The following is a 20,755-nucleotide window of genomic DNA, read 5'->3' as shown; positions in this document are numbered from 1 at the left end:
ACAGAGAACCAATGGCTTACCACCAATGGGTGGGAGGGCGGAGCAAACTTGTGCGGGTTGTCGTAATCACCTTCAATGTTGGGGTCGGACTCGATGATGTTCTTCTCGAGCTCAGCAGCTCGGCCATGCAGTACCGCATGTTCCTCGTCAATGTCGTCCGTGGAGGATGCCTACTGCTCTGAATCAAACAAACAAATAGATTAGGTGCCTAGAACAATCTTTTCAGTGGAATCTGTGGAGGTATATCACAAGAACAATCAGTGCAAATGCTCATAGACAAACAATTGTAGGCAAACGAAAAATGATGGCATTCGATGTATTAAATTCCTGCAGCTCACACCTCACAGACAAGCACTTGCACGCAATTCCCGGAAATGGTACTTGAGCTATAAGATCATGGACAAACAGTATGTCATGTAAATATCCCTGTGTTTTGCTATCAAGTGAATAGCTCCAAGCTGCTAGCCACTCTACCATGCTCCCTACATAAGCGGCTAGATGATTTTATTACTGTTTGACTTATAAACTAAAAACACCATGGAGGATTCACCGTCACCAATGAAAACAAAATAAAGGTCGCAACTGGGCAGCAGACAATCAGTATGCACCTTCTATAACTTCTTTTATAGGAAATCCACCTTCTATGACTAGTAAATATAACAAAAAACATAGTTGCTCTCACTGAAACAGTTATTCCAATAGGAACTGTTGGTTTGAGCAGTGATGAATATAAATAAATCATAAAATACATGCTGGTTGTACCCAGAAGGGTGCCAATTCCTGAATCAGTCGAGTACGGTCAGCACTTTTCTCTTGAAACCATCTAATCAAGGATCTAATCTAATTGATGGTAGCTACAGTAATTGGTTGAATCCCTGCACATGCCCATGCACATGAGTGTGAGGGGGAGAGAGCAGAGCAGAGGAGCGGAATCTAACCACCTATGCCGTGAAGTGAAGCCAGGACACCAGAGTGAACGCAAACAGCAACGATTCAGACTTGTTCCTCCGTGAGCTGCTGCTGATGGAGCTCCTCCTTCTGCTAGGCTTGTTGGCCCCATCCTGCTCGTCCCGAATCGCTATGCCATCCCTATGGTTGTGGAGTAGGAGCGCGTGAGGAAACCAAGGAAGGGAAGAAGATCAAATCAAAACCTTGATGGCGTCAGCACACGGCCGAGGAGAGGAAAAAGGAGGAGGCCACCGTGGATACTTGGAGCTCAGGGGAGGAAACGTCGACATGGTACAGGTAATCTATGTACCTGTTCAACAATCAATACTAATCGTCACCCGCGAAGATCAACTTTACACTTACAAAAACCAAAAGAAAGGGAAATAACAAGTGATCAGTGGATAGTAAATTGTGTGAGATTCAAAGACTGTCAGCACCCTTTCGAGGAAGTAAGACGGGGATAACTGTATTTTACTCCATCCACATTCATGAATAAAAAGAATAAAAATGCAACAAAGAACAAAAAACAAACAGAGGAATCTATCAAATCTCCCTATGAATGTGAAAGAAAACTGACATGGACGCTTTACCTTTCGTAGTTTTGCATCATTTAGATCCCAAAAACACAGTAAAATAACAAGAAAGAATGTGCTAATGTGAATATATGTGGCTTTTCCAGGATAAGCTGGCACCAAGAACGCCACCAATCAGGATATCACCACAGAATCGATTCTAGCGTCCGAGCCATTACCTTGTGAGGAACAAAAATCATCAACCCGAATTGGTAACAGACACACATCAACTAATCAAAAAAAGCCATCAGGAAAAAGGCATCATTTTGAAGAAAATCTGGGAGCTCAGACAGCCAAGGGTTTGTCTTCAAACACACTGCTGAAGAGGCAGCATCAGAAACTCTAGTCCACATGGATGTCATCACTCGAGCACCCTAATCAGCTGATGCAAACAGAAAGAAAAACACCGACGGAACAGAAAGCGAGAAAAATTGGTCGATGGGATGAGATCTGGGAGCTCAGACAGCCAAGGTTTTTTCTTGAAAAACAGAGTATTTAACCAAAAACTACCACAATTCATGGAAACGTGACAGAAAACTACCACTTTACGATTTTGTCCCGAAAACTACCACTTTTTTATTAATCCGTGGCAAAAAACTACCAAGTGTGAAAACTACTCGCTTTGCCTGGGTTAAACCCGAATCTGACTGCCCGACCCCACACATAAGCGGGCTAAAAATGCAATCGGGTCCCTAGTTTTTTTTTAAAAAAAGCAATCGGGTCCATATCCCTCGTCTTCTCTTTTTGGAGCAGGAGCTCTACAGCCATGTCGCCCCGCCGTCGTCGAGAGGAGAGCCTTGCCGCGCCCGGATCCGCTTCCTCAACCCTCCCATGGCTCAGCTCTCGCGGGAACTCGTCGTCGCCACCTCATATCACCCTCCCGGCCTCCGCGCCGCCGCGGCCCCTGGACGGGCAGGTGTGGGTGTCCCTCACCCTGGTCGCCACGCTCGCCTTCCTCTCCCTCTGCTCGCTGCTCCGGGTCCTGGAGGTGGAAGAGCTGCTGCAGCTGGCCCTGGAACACCGTGACGCTCTTGGCGGCGTCGTCGCGGGCGCGGCGCGCTATGGACGCGGCGAGCAGCAGTGGTCACGGTGGGCGACGTGCACGGCGAGCAACGAGGCGAGCTGGTTGCCGGCCGCCTCTAGCCGCCGCCACGGGCAGGAGAGCATCGAGGCTGCCATGTTGTGCGTGCTTGATTCATGCTGCGTATGTGTGTGTGGTCTGTACGTGCTCAACAACAAGCAGCGGCGGGAAGCAGTAGAAGTTGCGGCGGCGGCGGACAGTAGCAAGAGCCCGTGGCCAAGCAGGACGTCCCGGGCTTCCTCCGACGTGAGTTGCCCCTGCTCAAGGCGTCCCCGCCTCCCCGGCTGTTGCTTTGCTCCTCGCCGGAGCTGATGGCCACGGACGAGCAGCAGAGACCGAGCGTCGAGGTCGGGCTGCACGCCGCGCGCCGCGCCTTGAGCGTGCGTCTGGCGCGGGCCAGCGCACAACTGAGTTGCACGTAGGCGGCGGTGCTTGGGCACATCTCAGCGCCGACGACCCCGGCCCCGCCGTCCACGACGTGGACTCGCCACAGCAGTAGCCGTTCCCGTCCGCCGGCGGCAAGCGGCTGGGGAAGGAGGAGGCCGGCGACGAGGAGGAGAAGGAGGCGGAGGACCCGATTGCTTTTTTGAAGAAAAACTAGGGACCCGATTGCATTTTTAGCCCATTTATGTGTGGGGTCAGGCTGTCAGATTCGGGTTTAACCCAGGCAAAGCGAGTAGTTTTCACACTTGGTAGTTTTTTGCCACGAATTAATAAAAAAGTGGTAGTTTTCGGGACAAAATCGTAAAGTGGTAATTTTCTGTCGCGTTTCCGTGAATTGTGGTAGTTTTTGGTTAAATACTCTGAAAAACACCACTGAAGAGGCAGCATCAGAAATTTCAAACCGCCTAATCAAGGTATGATTCAAACAAAAAACACCACTGAAGAGGCAACCATGGTTTTCCTCTTATTGCTGCATCTTCACGAACAGAACAAAACCACAAGGCATCTCCATGTTACTTGCAGTAAGCAAAAGAACCGAAATTACCACAAACGAATTTGGAAATCAAGTACATGAGACATATGCAGATATGCAAAATTTAGAAACTTTATATATGCAGTGCAGAAGGACCATGTAGGATTGACAGAACTTCAAGTATTACTGTTTGACATGTGCGACTAAAAACACCGTGGAGTGACAGTCACCAATGCAAAGAAAATAAAGGTCACAATTGGGCAGCAGACAAGTAGTATGCACCATCTATAACCTTTTTTTAGGAAATCCACCATCATTGACTACTAAATATAACAAAAAACATAGCTGCTCTCACTGAAATATTTATTCCAATAATCACTATTGGTTTGGGCATTCCCTCTCCATTGACGAATATGAATAAATCATAGTTGCATGCTGATTGTGCCCACAAGGGCGTCAATTCCTGAATCTATCAATTAAGGTCAGCACTTTTCTCTTGAAACCATCTAATCAAGGATCTAATCTAATCTAATTGGTTCTACACATACACATGCACACGAGCGTAAGGGGGAGAGAGCAGATTAGATGAGTGGAGTCGAACCACCTATGCCGTGAGGAGATTCAGACTTGTTCCTCCATGAGCTTCTGCTGATGGAGCTCCTCCTCGTCCTACGCTTGTTGGTTCATTCCTGCTCGTCCCCAATCGCCGTGCCGTCCCTGTGGTTGTGGAGTAGAAGCACATGAGGAAACCAAGGAAGGGAAGAAGATAAAATCGAAACCTTGATGGCATCAGCGCTAGGGTTGTACCTTGACGAGCGGGAAGAGGAAGGTCCATGGCGTCTGCACGTGACACGGCCGAGCAGGGGCAAGAGGAGGAGGCCGCCGTGGATACTTGGAGCTCGGGGGAGGAGATGGTCGGGCCTGGCCAAACCAAGGCGGGACTCCCCCAGGCAAGCACGGGGCCACGCTGGACGCCGCCATCACGACCGCAGGGTGGTGACAAGAGGAGTCTGTGGGTCAATAATCCGGTTAAGTAATGAAGTTCACCCCTGCAAAAGAAGACATTACCAACCCAAAAAAACTGTAATTAGATTGATTCGCACCACAAAAGCATCTCTGAACTACTCCCTCCGTTCCAAAATAGATGACTCAACTTTAGTACAAAGTTGGGTCATCTATTTTGGAATGGAGGGAGTAGTATCGAATGTGGGACTATGGACACAGGGCAGCAACAAATGCTCAGTACAAACATTTCAATGCTATGAAGAGTGTAAAATACGGTGTAGGATTGACAGAACTAAAAAGTATTACTGTTTGACTTGTGCAACCAAAAACACCATGAAGGATTCAGTGACCAACGCAAAGAAAATAAAGGTCACAATTGGGCAGCAGACAAACAGTATGCAGCTTCTATAACTTCTTTTATTAATGGGAAATACACCTTCTGTGACTAGTAAATATAACAAGTTCGGAAGACACGACATCAAGTTTTCAACGTGACGAGGGTACAAACCCATCATCACACAGCAACACCCAACATCTGGTAAACCTTAACAACTAAAACATAAAAGACGCAGAGCATAACTGCATGCTGGTTGTGCCCATAAGGGCGTAAGTTCCTGAATCAATCAAGCATGGTCAGCACTTTTCTCTTGAAACCATCTAACCTAATCCAACTGATGGTAGCTACAGTAACTGGTCAAATCCCTGCACATGCACATGAGCGTGAGGGGGCGAGAGCAGAGGAGAGGAGTGGAATCAAACCTCCTATGCCGTGAATTGAAGCCAGGACAGCAGAGTAACATCAATGATTCAGACTTGGTCGTCCATGAGCATGAGCTGCTGCTGATGGAGCTCCTGCTCCTCCTCTTAGGCTTGTTGGTTCATTCCTGCTCGTCTCCAATCGCTGTGCCGACCCTGTGGTTGTGGAGTAGGAGCGCATGAGGAAACCAAGGAAGGGAAGAAGATTAAATCGAGAACTTGATGGCGTCGGGGCTAGAGCTGTACCTTGACGAGCGGGAAGAGTCGTCTGCACGCGGCGCGGCCGAGCAGAGGCAGCAAGAGGAGGCCACCATGGACGCTTGGAGCTCGGAGGAGGAGATGGTCGGTGTCGGTGTCAAAACCGGCGGATCTCGGGTAGGGGGTCCCGAACTGTGCGTCTAGGCGGATGGTGACAGGAGACAAGGGACACGATGTTTTACCCAGATTCGGGCCCTCTTGATGGAGGTAAAACCCTACGTCCTGCTTGATTGATATTGATATTGTGGATGTTACAAGAGTGGATCTACCACGAGATCAAGGAGGCTAAACCCTAGAAGCTAGCCTATGGTATGATTGTAATGGTTATTGTTCTGTCCTACGGACTAAAGCCATCCGGTTTATATAGACACCGGAGAGGGCTAGGGTTACATAGAGTCGGTTACAATGGTAGGAGATCTACATATCCGTATCGCCAAGCTTGCCTTCCACGCCAAGGAAAGTCCCCTCCGGACACGGGACGAAGTCTTCAATCTTGTATCTTCATAGTCTTGGAGTCCGGCCGATGATGATAGTCCGGCCGATGATAGTTCGGCCGATGATGGTAGTCCGGCTATCCGGACACCCCCTAATCCGGGACTCCCTCAGTAGCCCCTGAACCAGGCTTCAATGATGATGAGTCTGGTGCACATATTGTTCGGCATTGCAAGGTGGGTTCCTCCTCCGAATAATTCGTAGAAGATTGTGAACACCAGGATAGTGTCCGGCTCTGCAAAATAAATTCCACATTCCACCGTAAAGAGAATAATATATACACAAGTCCAATCTGCTGACGTTTTTTGCGGCATGACATCACACCACTACCAAGCCATTACTTGAATCGTTTTTTACTTTACCACCTCAGCGCATTTAGCGAAGCGGTTTCCTTGGCACGTCTTGTCGAAGCAGAGATCGTGTTCCCCCTTATTCCGGGATTCTCATCAATACGGACGTGGGTAACCCAACCGTGCCATTGATGGTGGCGCTTGGGAGATAAGCGAGTTTTACCAGGCTGGTGGGGGACGCATAGACTTCGTCCGCCCATATATAAGGGGATTAGGATCCACCCTTTCACCTACGCCTTCTTCCTCCTTTGCTTATCCATCTCCGCGCACTCGAGCTCCAGCGCCCAAGCCCGCACATCTCGTCTCAACCTTCCCCAGCCATGTCTGGAGCGGGAGGCAAGTGGATGACCTCCTCCGTTACGGAGGGGCACATCGAAAGACTGCGCAGTGCCGGATATCTATCCGGCGACATCGCGTACCGGCTGCCCGACGAGGGGCAGCTCATCCCCACCCCCAGGCCCCATGAGAGGGTCGTATTTCTTCCCCACTTCCTCCGCGGACTGGGCTTCCCATTGCATCCCTTTGTCCGGGGGCTCATGTACTATTACGGCCTGGATTTCCACGATCTGGCGCCAAACTTCATCCTCAACATCTCGGTGTTTATCGTCGTGTGCGAGGCCTTCCTCTGCATCCAACCTCACTTCGGCTTGTGGCTCAAGACCTTCAACGTCAAGACGAAGATGGTGAAGGGCACTCAGGCGGAGTGCGGAGGCGCCATGTTGGGTAAGATACCCAACGTCGTCTGGCTCGAGGGTGCCTTCGTGGAAACCATCAAGGGATGGCAATCGGGGTGGTTCTATATCACCGAGTCGCGTGACCCTAGATGGGCAGCAGCCCCCGAATTTAGATCTGGGATCCCCATGCGGCTCTCCTCTTGGAAAGAGAGCGGCCTGACCTGGGGTGATTCAGAGGAGCTGACTGGACTCCAAGCATGTATCCAGAGGCTGGTGAACAAGAAGCTCAAGCTTGTCAACGTGGTCCAGGTCATGCTCATCCGCCGGATCCTCCCGTGCTAAGAACGGGCATTCAAATTGTGGGAGTTCAATCCGGCACAGCACCAGACCTTGAGCAGGCTCTTCGACACTAGGTACGAAGATGCCTGGAAAGTGCTATTTAAGGGCGCCGAAGCCCCCGCATCCGCCACCGAAGATCGCGGATTTCGCTCGCAGCGCCAAGCTGACGAGGTAAGTGATTTTTCCCCTTTACGGGATGCTTGCTATGCACAGTTTGACTCTATGCGGGTTTCAATTTCCCCTTTTCCTTTGACAATACTGGATGAGGAAGGCGGAGCAGATCATCTGCCCGACTCCTATGCCAGAAAACCCAGTAGACGCCCGCCTAGCGGGGCTACTGGTTCCGGCACCGCACGTGGTGCCGGAGAAGAAGGCCAAGAAGGAGGCCACGGGTACTCGAAAGAGTTCCCGTTTTCAGGTGTCCGACGACTCCGAGGCGGATTCCTCCCCCGAAAACGAGGAGAAGAAAGAGGACTCTCTCCCAGAGGAGTGAGAGAGGAAGAGGAAGGCTTCCCCAACAGGGGAGGCCGAAGGGTCCAAGAGGGGAAGGACTATTCCCCCGGACAGCTCTGCCAACGTCAACATTGGCGACGAAGAATGGCCTTCAAGGGCCAGGCCTCCGGCGAGATCGTAAGTATCCGGATTCCTGAATGATTTATAGTTTCTTGTGTCACATAGTGTCATTCTAATGCCGCATGCTGCCTGTAGTCCGGCCAATGATGATCTCCCCACTTCATCGAGCGGGTCGTTGGCTCCGTCGGATGTAGACTCCATCCCGACCGCGTCCACCCCTCGCGACGCCGAGGACGCCGAGGTGGGATCCCAAGAAGGGACCCATCAGGGGGAGGCTCCGGAGGCGCCACAAGGCGGCCTCCCGGACTTTGCGCCGGACTCTACGTCGGAACCCGCAGTGGTTCCGGAGTCCGGCCGGCGGCCCCTTCGCAAGAAGGGCAAGACCGTGACGCCGGCGGCCTCCGTCCAACCGGAGGCGCCGGACAACTTGTTGGAGGCGCTCCAAGGCGCTTCCATCGAGGAAGAACACCACACTATTATGAGTGCGGTGATTCAGAAGGTACAGCTCACCAAGAGCGGGCTGACCGAAGCCTGCAGTAGCCTTCTATCAGGCTTTGAGGTAAGAAGTTAAAAATATGCAATGTAATACCGCATAGACAGTAGCCCCTCATGCTTGGTTCGGTGTTCGGAAAGAAAAGCCGAACTGAGGATCTAAAAAAGATATACGCAGGGTTGCTAAAAAATTATGTCAATATGGGTTGCAGGCTGCGCTGCTGACCTCTGCCGCACTGACTGCGGAGGTCGGTGCTTTGAAGCAGGAGCTCGAGCGGTCCGAGCAAGAGCTCGGCCGTGCCAAGAAGCAGCTCCAGGACAAAGAAGGTGAGTAACACCACTTTGAATTTGTACCTTACAGAAAAGGATTTAGGTTGCGACAAAAAATAACAAGGATAACGTGGGTACTGCAGGGGCCACGAACAAGGTGGCAACCCTGAAGGAGGCCGTGTCCGCGGCCGAACGCAATGCGGCCGCGGAACGGGCAGAGCGAGAAAAGTAGGAGGCGCGGGTGGCGGCGGTTCGGCAAGAGCTCCAGGCTCTCATGGAAAAGCATGAGAGTTTGGAGCGTGACTCAAAGACTCGAGAGTCCGAGCTTGCCTCGGCTCTCGAAAGTGCCAAAGCCGCCAAGGCCGAGGCCCATAAGTCCCTTCAGGAGATTGAGTCGGTGAAGAAGATAGCGGCGGGTAAGGCATTTTTCATGCAAAGCAAGTATGTGAATGTAAATTACGTGTTACTTACCCGAATTCGGAGCTCTCCAGGGGCGTTTGCAGATCTGCCTCGTAGCGTGTCTGATGCCGCCGCATTCTACCGAGCCGAGGAGGGGAGCTCAACGGAGAAGGTCTTCTGGTCTCAGTACGCTGAGGCCGGCCATCCGGTGCCCCCTAGCGACCAGCTGAAGCAGCTGGTCGAGCTCCACAAGGTAGCCGAGTAGTCCATGAAGGGCCTCATAGTCCGGTTGTGGCCTGGAGAGGCCATGCCTGGGAGCTACTTCGGCCTCGTGCGGCGGTTGGTGGATGCGTGCCCCTGGGTGGAGGTTATCAAGCGCTCCGCCTGTATTGAAGGTGCTCGTCGGGCCCTTGCCCGCGCAAAGGTGCATTGGGGCAAGCTGGATGCGGAGAAGCTTATCACTGACGCGCCGCCAACGGGCAAGGAGTATCGTACGCCCGAGATGTATTATAAGACTGTCCTGAAGGGTGCCCGCAAGATTGCGGATGAGTGCCCCCGGGATGTAATTATTGAGTAATTTCGCAATGTGTTATCCTGTGCGCTGAAAACTTTGTTCATATGCGCTAAGCAACGCTTATTAATTTAAAATATTACCTTCTGTGCGGCCGTTTATTAAATCTGAGAGATGGCAAGTCGTCGGTTTCGGCCCCCATGCCGCAAGTGCTGGGGTGTTCGGGATAAACTTGAGCACTCTTGTTCCCATTTTTGGGTCCATCTAGGGAGGCGCTCAACACAACGAACAAGGCAACCGGACTTATAGTGTTTGAACACTCTCACTTAGCCATGGGATTCTATAATTTTAAATTTCGGCGAAGCCCCTAGTATTCGGAAGACCGAGTTCGGGGCGCTATCCACGCCTTGGCCGGACATTATCCGGTTCTTCGCTCGAAGCGGCATAAGTCTTTAGGGACTCGAAGGGACCTCTCGAACAGCGACCAGTCTCTCATCTTATCATGACAGTCAGTTTTAGCTTTCTCCACTGAGGCGTTAACCCAGCTCAACTAGGGCGCAATCGCAGTGGTTCTCCCAGTGCTATCTTAGCCGATAGAACGGAACGTAAGGTGCCAAACATATGAGCCGGGCAAACCCAACTATTGACCCAAGACATGATTCAGAGCCGATTCATATAATGCTATAAGTTCGGGGTGCCGCACTTGTGAAAGTGTTCGGACTTATCACACCATAATGCGGGGAACATAAGCCCCTGGTGTATTTGGCCGTACCAAAATATACGGATGCAACATATCGTAAATGAACATATACATATAAAGTAATGCAATTATGGGCAAAAAGTGCTGCATTATTTATTCAAGAAGATCTGCTATGAGTGCGGAATGATACAAATAGTGCAGAAAGCAAGGGATTTGGACGAATTAAAAGGCGTCTCCCTCCAGGGGTAGGCCGCGGAATGGTGTATTTAACAAATTTAATGCTCGTAATGGAGACCACCTGAGTGTTCGTCGCAGCCTTTGTCCCTCCCTGGCTGTTGCATCATGAGTTCGGCAGGTTCGCCGCCGGACAGAGTCCTGTAAAAAAAAGAGAAAAATAAAAGAAAAAAAGAGCGACACACTTTGGAGCCCCTGGTGTGGTCGAACCGCACTCTGGGTCTGTTGTGATCGTGCCTCTCCCCCTATTCCCATGGTATCTCCAGGGCGTAATTATGTACGTGGAGAGTTTGTCTTGCAATTGTGCGAGGGCTGGGGTTGGGGCCGCGTTGCTACGCGTGCTCGGAACGTGCCAGGTGGTCTTGGTTGATGTTGCTCCGGGCGCGTTTGGCAGTGTCCGGTCGTTTAACGGCCGGACTCAAAAATTGCCTTAAAAGGCTGCTCTGTACTTCTGCCGCGAGAGCCGCTGTATGTTCCTCCGTTCGGAGGGAGCGTTCCGTGTTTCCATTGACCGTGATGACTCCGCGAGGGCCTGGCATCTTGATCTTAAGGTATGCATAATGCGGCACCACGTTGAATTTTGTGAACGCGGTTCGTCCGAGCAGAGCGTGATAGCCACTGCGGAACGGGACTATGTCGAAGATTAACTCCTCACTTCAGAAATTATCCGGGGATCCGAAGACCACTTCCAGTGTGACTGAGCCTGTACAACTGGCCTCAACACCTGGTATGACGCCTTTGAAGGTCGTCTTTGTAGGTTTAATTCTTGAAGGGTCTATGCCCATCTTGCGCACTGTATCCTGATAAAGCAGGTTCAGGCTACTGCCGTCGTCCATCAGGACTCTCGTGAGGTGAAATCCGTCGACGATTGGGTCTAAAACCAATGCGGCGAATCCGCCATGGCGGATACTGGTCGGATGGTCTCTTCGATCGAAAGTGATCGGGCAAGAAGACCATGGGTTGAATTTTGAGGCGACTGACTCCATCGCGTATACGTCCCTTAGTGCAGGCTTCCGCTCCCTCTTGGGTATATGCGTTGCGTATATCATGTTTACCGTTCGAACTTGAGGAGGGAATCCCTTCTGTCCTCTGTTGTTCGGCGGCCGGGTCTCTTCCTCGTCATCGCTGTGTAGCCCCTTGTCATTGTTTTCGGCAATTAATTTGCCTGCCTGCTTGAATACCCAACAATCCCTGTTGGTGTGGTTAGCTGGCTTTTCGGGGGTTCCATGTATTTGACAAGAGCGGTCGAGTATTCAGTCCAAATTGGACGGGCCCGGAGTGGTTCTTGTAAATGGCTTCTTCCGTTGACCGGGTTTGGAGCCTCGGAATCTGGCATTGACTGCCGTATCCTCATTGCTGTCGCCGTTAATGCGGCGTTTGTTTTTGTTTCGACGCGACCTGCCATTGCGGTCCTTGGTATCCGGACTGCCAGCATTTTTGCTGAGGTTGTTGCTGCGAGCTAACCAGCTATCCTCTCCCGCACAAAAGCGGGTCATGAGTGATGTGAGGGCTGCCATGGATTTCGGCTTTTCCTGTCCTAGGTGCCGGGCCAGCCACTCATCACGGATGTTATGTTTGAAGGCAGCGAGGGCCTCTGCATCCGGACAGTCGACGATTTGATTTTTCTTTGTTAAGAACTGTGTCCAGAATTGTCTGGCCGATTCGTCTGGCTGCTAGATTATGTGGCTTAGGTCATCTGCGTCCGGTGGCCGCACATACGTGCCCTGAAAGTTGTCGAGGAATGCGGCTTCCAGGTCTTCCCAGCACCCAATTGACTCTGCGGGCAGGCTGTTAAGCCAATGCCGAGCTGGTCCTTTAAGCTTGAGCGGGAGATATTTGATGGCGTGAAGATCGTCGCCGCGGGCCATATGTATATGAAGGAGATAATCCTCGATCCAAACCGCGGGGTCTGTTGTGCCATCGTAGGATTCGATGTTAACGGGTTTAAACCCGTCAGGGATTTGATGATCCATTACTTCGTCAGTGAAGCATAGTGGGTGTGCGGCGCCTCTGTATTGAGCAATATCGCGACGTAGCTCAAGAGAGCGTTGTCTGCTGTGTTCGGCCCGACCGGAGTAGTTGTATCCGGCGCGATGGTATTCGTCGTGGGTCTTGGGGCGCCCACGTGATCCATAGATAGATCTGGATTGTCTTGCCTTGTCCTCCAATATATCCCGCAAGTCCGACGCGTTCCCTTGTGGCTTCGTGCTTTTTCAGCGGTGCCGGGGTACGGTTTTGGTGGAGGGCTTACATGCCTCTCTGTCGCGGCCACGAGGTGGTCGGTCTGCCGTATTGTGCGCTGGTGATTCAGGTTTGTATGCTTCCTCCTCTAGTCGGGGGAGCAACTTGCGTTTTGGGTAGCTTTTGGGGGGGCGTTCGAGTTCATACTCTTCGGCCGCGAGGACCTCGGTCCATCTGTCGGCCAGCAGGTCTTGATCAGCTTGAAGCTGTTGCTGCTTTTTCTTTAGACTATTTGCTGTGGCCATTAGCCTGCGTCTGAAACGCTCTTGTTCGACGGGATCCTCAGGCACGACGAATTCGTCGTCGTCGAGGCTTGCCTCATCTCCGGAGGGAGGTATGTAATTATCATCCTCGACCTCTTCGTTTGCCGCCCTCTCGTGAGGGCTTGCTTCTGCCTCCTCCTGCGCTGAATCTTGCTGGAGGGGGTTATCTTCGGCACTTTCTGGGGTGTTATTATCTCCTGTGCCGGAATCTCCATTCTTGCTGTGGCGGGATTTAGAGCGGCGCCGCTGACGTCGGCGCTTGGGCTGTTTCTTTAAGGAATCTGCCTCCGCTGCTTCTTCGCCGTCCCCGTCTTTTGGGGTGTCCACCATGTATATGTCGTATGATGAGGTGGTCTTCCAGTGTCCTATGGGCGCTGGTTCTTGATAGTCTCCGGCATCGTCGTCCATACCGTCGATGTCTTCGGAGTCGTAGTCGAGTACGTCGGTTAGATCGTCGACGGTGGCTACGAAGTGGGTGGTGGGTGGGGTTTGAATTTCTTCGTCGTCTGTGTCCCAACCATCCTGGCCGTAGTCCGGCCAGGGTTCTCCGGATAGCGAGAGGTGCTTCAGCAAATTTAAGATGTCGCCGAAGGGTGAGTACTGAAAGATGTCCGCAGTGGTGAACTCCATGATCGGCGCCCAATCGGATTCGATTGGCAGGGGCGCAGGAGGTTTGGAGTCCGGCAGGGAGTCCGGCACCTCGGAGTCATGAGCTTTATGAGGGACAAGGTCAGTGTTCGGCTCCATCGCCATGGAAGTTGCAGCTCCCGAGGCGGTGTCCAGCCACCCGTCCTCGATCTGCGTGATCGGCTCCGGACTATGGGTCGGAGCGGATTCGTGTGCGGCCTCCAAGGTACTGTCCGGCGGCAGAGTTAGGTCGTGCCCATCGTGACAGTGCGGCACGCTCGGCCGTGGCTCGGATCCATCGAAGATCAAGTCCCCGCGGATATCGGCCGTGAAGTTTAGGCTTCCAAACCTGACCTGACGGCCAGGGGCGTAGCTTTTGATCTGCTCCAGATGGCCAAACGAATTGGCCCGCAGTGCGAAGCCGCCGAATACGAAGATCTGTCTGGGGAGAAAAGTCTCGCCCGGGACTGCGTCGTTGTTGATTGAAGAGGCCATCAAGCCTATCGGTGACGACACAGAGGAACTCTCAATGAAAGCACCAATGTCGGTGTCAAAACCGGCGGATCTCGGGTAGGGGGTCCCGAACTGTGCGTCTAGGCGGATGATAACAGGAGACAAGGGACACGATGTTTTACCCAGATTCGGGCCCTCTTGATGGAGGTAAAACCCTACGTCCTGCTTGATTGATATTGATATTGTGGATGTTACAAGAGTGGATCTACCACGAGATCAAGGAGGCTAAACCCTAGAAGCTAGCCTATGGTATGATTGTAATGGTTGTTGTTGTGTCCTACGGACTAAAGCCATCCGGTTTATATAGACACCGGAGAGGGCTAGGGTTACATAGCGTCGGTTACAATGGTAGGAGATCTACATACCCGTATCGCCAAGCTTGCCTTCCACGCCAAGGAAAGTCCCCTCCGGACACGGGACGAAGTCTTCAATCTTGTATCTTCATAGTCTTGAAGTCCGGCCGATGATGATAGTCCGGCCGATGATAGTTCGGTCGATGATGGTAGTCCGGCTATCCGGACACCCCCTAATCCGGGACTCCCTCAGTCGGGCCTGGCCGAACCGAGGCGGGACTCCCCACTCGTGGGCGTGGGTGCACGGAGTCGCGCTGGACGCCGCCATCACCACCGCGCGGCGGTGACCTTGGTGAGGCGCCGTATCGGATCTGGACTCCACCTCCGGCCTGTGCCTCCCTTTCCAGGGTGGACGTACGAGGGTGGAGGCTGAGAGGGAGGAGTTGCGGGGTGGGAGGAGGAAGGCGGCGGCGGCGGCTGTGAGAAGAGAGGGAGAAGCCGCGAGATGGGCCGGGAAAAGGGGAACGGGAGGTCTTGGGGGCGACGGGGGTCCAATGGTGGCGACGGGATCCTTCCGGAGGTGGGAGAGAAGGTAGGTGCGGTGGCGACGGCGGCGGTGGGCGGCACGGCAAGGAGGTGGACGGTGGGTGGGTGAAGCGGCGGCGACGACGGTGGGTGGGACTCGCGAGAGAAGAAGGAAGGAAGAGACAGACTGGGCTTGGGCTGTGGGTGTGGGGATGGGTGGGGGTCTAGCTACTAAGAGGTTTTCTCTTTTCATTTTCATTTGAACTCCCGAACCGCCATAACTTTCACGCTCCTCTCCTACTTTCGGTGGCCGCCCGCTTCCTTGCGCGCGTAACTTTTGACATGTCCCACGAAACAAAGAACGAAAACAAAGTGAGACGATCTCATTGGCCCATCGGCTCCTCCCACGAATCTCCCCCGTGGACTTGATCCCAGCCGCTCCTCCGTCCTAGATCCAACGGCAGAGATCCCACATCACGCGGATCACGCCCACTCGAATCACACCCAATAAAACCAGTCAAAGATTTTTACCGCTCCGGCCTATGTTTCTTGATAGTTATAAAAAAACTGGAAACAATAATAATCTATGAAACGGCTTCAATATAAATAAATATATGAAACAATAAATATTGAGGTGAACTTTTGTAATTGCAAACTCTATAATTATTGTTTTTTTTTTCACTATGGGACCCAATCACCAATTTGTTAGCTTTTTTTTTCTCCCCTGCACTAAATTCTAATTGTGCATCTCATCGGACCGGCCTTTGAGTTGGCAATGCTCCAACACAAAGGAGGGAGAGGAAGATGGTGCGGTGAGGAGTAATCCTAGGGAGGAGGGAGAAGGCCACAGAGCTATTAATTAGAGGGTATTAATTATCCTAACATTGCCTTATTTCAACACTAAAACAAAACAAATAGTTTCTGAGCGTGAGCCCTACACGCATGACCAGAGGGAGTATTCCGGTACCTTTTTTGCCCCGGTATTTCTATTTAGGTGTTCGAAATCGACATGTTGTGCATATAATTATCTGTGTTGTTTCTCTTCATTTCATGTGTTTATGATATCCAACGGCGGCTAGCAGCCGACACTGTGCACACGAAGAGACATTGGTATCATTACATTGCCGCATAGTATGTTGTGAGGGGGTTGCGAGAGGACATGGGCGGCCGGCTGGGACACATGGGAGCGTCGAGCACAATAGCACATCGAGACCCCCTTTGTTTCCAGACACATCAAGTTCTGCATGGACCAACCCCACCCACCCTCGATCCACCACAATCCCACTCTATCTTCTCTCTCTCTCTCTCTCTCTCTCTCTCTCTCTCTCTCTCACTCTCACGCAACCCGACCCAACCCACTGCCAGCATCCCTATTTCACCTCGTCGACCATTTCCATACCAGAAGTAACGATTATGGTTGGATATTATTATTATTATTATTATTATTATTATTATTATTAATCATAGTAATATTATGGTTACTAGACAATTGGTGTGACATGCACGTGTTGGATGAGAATGGGAAGGGATAAGAGGTGTGACATAGATAAAGCGGAAGGTCGGGAGAGTACATTTGTCATTTTATGTTCATGTCAAACTAAATATGTTCATTATAAACCCTTTAAATCATTTTTGCATGGTACGAGTACAATAAGTTGCCACTTAATGTTAGGAAATCGCAAATGTCCTGGCATATTATTTGACCTACTCCCTCCGTTTCTAAATATAAGTCTTTTTTTAAGAGATTTCAATAAGTACTGCATACAAATGTATGTAGACATATTTTAGAGTGTAGTCTGCATTGGCATCTCTAAAGAGACTTACATTTAGAAATGGAAGGAGTAGCATGATTACTCACTAATAGGATGACAAATTTGCTAAAATAAATTTAACAATGTATGGAACAAGAAAAAATGATCGATATGTATTATCATATCACATGAAATAATAATTTACACTAAATATGATGAACCTCGTTATTTGAAGTGATCTATGACTGCCCACTTAATATATTATAATTATGGAGCAAGCCTGGGATAAATATGATACTCCCCCATTCCCTTATACAAGGTCACAAACTCAAATTAATGGTACGAAGGTACAATTTTAATGACTACTTTGTGAACAACCTCGTCTTTTCGTTAACTGAGATCATTAATACACCGTTGTTATGCAATGAGGAATAAAAGGGAAGGAAGTAGCAGAGTGTCATTATGATTGCATGCATGCAAGTATTAAATAAGTGGCTAGTACGAAAAAACTTTCTCGATTACTGTTGGTGGCCTTGTATATACAAAATGTAGTTTTCATAATGGCCTTGTATAAGGGAATGAAGGGAGTAGCAGATACTGGATTGCCCACATTGACCTAATCCCAACCGCTCCTTCCTTCCAGATCCGACGACAAATATTGGCGATTCTACTTGGGAGGCTTTAACAATCTCAAGCCAACTCTTCAAAAATGATGCTACTACTTAGTCAGCTAACCATTTCATAAAACAATGGCGATTCTACTAGGGAGATTTTAACAGTGGTGATTGAGGTATTTTACATGCAACAGTTGTTGTTTTTAGCCTACCACCATGTCATGCTAGATTAGGCAATGTTCATCGGGGAGCTCTTCTAGACCTTCGGACGTTTTGAGGAAGTTGTCGTCAAGTGAGCTCGATGAGATTAAAACACAAGACAATCATTTTGCTATCAAGCTCATGAATTGCTGAACCATGACATCAAATAATCATTGTGCATATGTCATGAAATAAGACCCTGCCCCATTGCATGTGATCGCTTTTTGGTGTTTGCGAGATGTTAGTGGCACACGAAGCCTCAGTCTCGCCCGTATGCAAAGTGGTGGGTCCAAAAGGCTATAGCGTTGCCTTTTCGAGTGCATGTGTGTGTGTGTGACACATTTATCGTCATTGCACACAAATCAGCCCAAATCAATCGTGTGCGACAATCATGGGCCTATTTAACCCCGTTCAGTCCCCCATGACCCCAAACCTTGTCACTCTCACGCACACTCATTCCCTCTCCACTAAGAAGCTCAAGACAACGATGTTGTCCATCGTGGGTGTCGCCATGCATGGCACTGATGTTGTCCATAGCATCCTTGTCTTCTACTCCCTTTGGCCTAAATATTTGTCTTTCTAGAGATTAGATTTCAATAACTGACTATATACGGAGCAAAATGAATGAATCTACACTCTAAAATATGTCTACATGCATTCTTATGTGGTAGTCTATTTGAAATCTCTAAAAAGACAAATATTTAGGAACGGAAGGAGTATGATGCGTGATCTGTCATTGATCTCCATGTCTACGGAGGACTACGTACCATTGTGGTTCCGATCGACTACTACGTTGGCTCAAAACCCGGACTAGGATACATTCTGTGGTCCGCCGTGGAGGGAGCTCTTCGGAAGGATGTCGTCCTCGCCATCGGGCTCGTGTGTCTATATATTCTACAACGACCAGTTTTGTTCGAGCACACGCATGCATCATATTATGTCATGGTCCTCTCGTAGCGAAACCGCCGTTCATTGCATGCATTTGCTCGAGATGTCGGCCATATAGGTGGGTAGTTGCGTCGTAACGGAATGTCATTCCATTCTTCACTGCAGGAGGAGGAGAAAAAAAATGGCATTTGATTTTTCAGCAGATTAAGCCATGGTGGTTGCATGCACGCACGTGCAAAATGAAAAAAAAAATATGCATTACGATGATTGTAGGCATTGGGCTTTGTTTATTTTTTGACGAGTGTAGGCAGGCCTTGGTGGTCTGTCTGTCTGGTGGCGGTGGTTTTGGGCCGTAGCAGCGAGCACCAAGCACGCTATTAAAAAAAAGTGCGTACGTTTTCTCAAAAAAAAAGAAAGAGAAAAAAGAAGTACGTTATGAGGAAGGAAAAAAGAAAAAGGAAAAGGAAAAGGAAACAGAGAGCAGAGCCATCCATCCAAGTCAGGGAGATAGTCCCCGAGCCGGCGATGGCCGGCCGGCGAGGTCCGCGCGCGACTGCGGCGGAGCCAACGGCAGACGGTGAGAGAGGTGAGGTTCTTCTTCTCCTTGTGCCTCCCCCGCACTTCTTGGCCGTCTGCAACAGACACGGCGGCGCCCATGTCGCCGGCTACATGCTCCAGACTGCACTTGTCTAGGAGCTTGACGAGTAGGCGGGGGTACAGCTGGGAGTCGTGAGTGATGGTGACTGCATGCGTGGCTTGCCGTTTTTTTTTTTTTTTGCGTGGGATTTTTTCCGTGCCGGATCGGAGGGACGTAGGACAGGAGGATAGTAGACGTACATACAATCTGCTTCGATCCGGCGGAGATGTCAGAAGGAGAAGGAGGAGATGGCGTCAGGGAGCAGGATCCCCCACCGGCGACCAGCGCCCGTGGACACCGCGAGGACACTCCGTCCCGTCCGCCGTCGCTCCACGCCGTTGCTCCAGAGGTTTGCTCTTCCGCCTCTTCCTTCTTCCAATCTTCCAATCTTCCATCTAAGAGAACGTATTAGAAACCTGAACCAATCGTCTCTTCCCTATGTATAGGAGAAGAAAAAGAAGAAGAAGCTGACGCTCCAGCACGAGCAGCAGCCCGCGGCGGGCCTCTCCGACGACGTCATCATCGAGATCCTGTCGCGGGTGAGCTACAAGTCGCTCTGCCGCTTCAAGTGCGTGTCCAAGCCGTGGCTCGCCCTCTGCTCCGGTCTCGACATCCGCAAGAGGTCACCGCAGACCCTGTCCGGCCTCTACTTCTTCGGAGAGGAACGCGGCGAGGGCCTCAATTTCCATGATCTGGCAAGGGGTGGGCCCCCTTTGTTCGATGCCGGTCTCTCTTTCTTGGCCAGTTATTACTATGAACAAGTCGGTGTCGAAAAATGCTGCGGCGGCCTTCTACTTTGCGTGTGCTGGAAACCACGCTCAGTGCAAGTGGATTTCGATTATGTCGTGTGCAATCCGGCGACTGAGAAGTGCACTGTATTGCCTGCTATAGAGGTCGGGAACCGACCGGAGGCTTTCCGTATGCTGGGAGGTCACCTTTGTCATATAGACCAAGCCGAACGTTTTTTGGGTTTTGATACAGCCAACCCCTCCAGTTTTGTGGTGGTCGTGCCCCTGGCAACTTGTTTTGATGTAATCAAAGAAGTGGCGATCTACTCATCGGAAACTGGACGATGGACTTTTGCACTGAATGAGTGGAGACGTGACGCTATGGTGCGTGGTGATCAATCTGCCATCTTTCTGAATGGAATTGTGCATTTGACTACCTTTGATTCTTCAATAGTAACAGTGGACAGCGAGGGAAAGATTTAGAGGGAAATTAGAGCGCCATACTTGTCGGCTGCCATTGGACTGTCTCAGGGATGCTTGCATGCTTGGAATGTAGATAATCATTGCCAACTCTTTGTTTGGGTTCTTGAGGATTATGGCAGCGGAAAATGGACCCTAAAGCACACTGCTAATGTTTTGGGACTGTTCGGAAGGTATTCTCGCAAAGATGACGAGTCCTACAAGATGCTGGCAATTCATCCAGATTGTAATTCATTTTTCCTTACTGATGGGAAGATGACAGTCTTATACGAAGCGCTTCCCAAGAATTTGTGGGCTGTGCGCCTTATATCCCTTGTTTTGCAAAATGGCCGTCGGTAAAAGTGGCAGTAGCGCCCTCATAACAGGATTAGAGGGCGCCGGGACTCCCGGGTGCTGTTTCACCTTTCCGCTCGTAAAAATGGCC

General features: G+C 50.6%; 1 long non-coding RNA gene, 1 other non-coding gene and 1 pseudogene across 9 annotated transcripts in view; all 3 read right to left on the bottom strand.

Moving 5' to 3' along the window:
* LOC119317439 overlaps positions 1–5,625 on the bottom strand; it is a 10,578-nt gene extending 4,953 nt beyond the window's left edge. For 2 of the 8 annotated variants that reach the window (XR_005153617.1, XR_005153616.1), the window contains exons 1-6: positions 5,525–5,625; positions 5,282–5,434; positions 4,325–4,566; positions 4,122–4,234; positions 939–1,258; positions 71–178 (exon numbers count right to left, since the gene is read on the bottom strand). This is a non-coding gene — a long non-coding RNA (uncharacterized LOC119317439). The remainder of the gene's footprint in view (positions 1–70; positions 179–938; positions 1,259–4,121; positions 4,235–4,324; positions 4,567–5,281; positions 5,435–5,524) is intronic. The other 6 variants (XR_005153618.1, XR_005153620.1, XR_005153619.1 and 3 more) reach the window with 6 other exon arrangements.
* LOC119351090 lies at positions 1,607–1,734 on the bottom strand. Its single transcript, XR_005169630.1, has one exon. It is a non-coding gene; the product is annotated as a small nucleolar RNA snoR80 (small nucleolar RNA).
* Positions 1,798–1,897, bottom strand: LOC119351629 (annotated as a pseudogene).
* Positions 5,626–20,755: the final 15,130 nt, after the last annotated feature.

The sequence above is a fragment of the Triticum dicoccoides genome, chromosome 1B (genome assembly GCF_002162155.2).
Source record: "Triticum dicoccoides isolate Atlit2015 ecotype Zavitan chromosome 1B, WEW_v2.0, whole genome shotgun sequence".
Classification (NCBI taxonomy): Eukaryota; Viridiplantae; Streptophyta; class Magnoliopsida; order Poales; family Poaceae; genus Triticum; species Triticum dicoccoides.
Note: the sequence above shows the minus strand (reverse complement) of the source record. Positions and strands in the feature narration are given on the sequence as shown.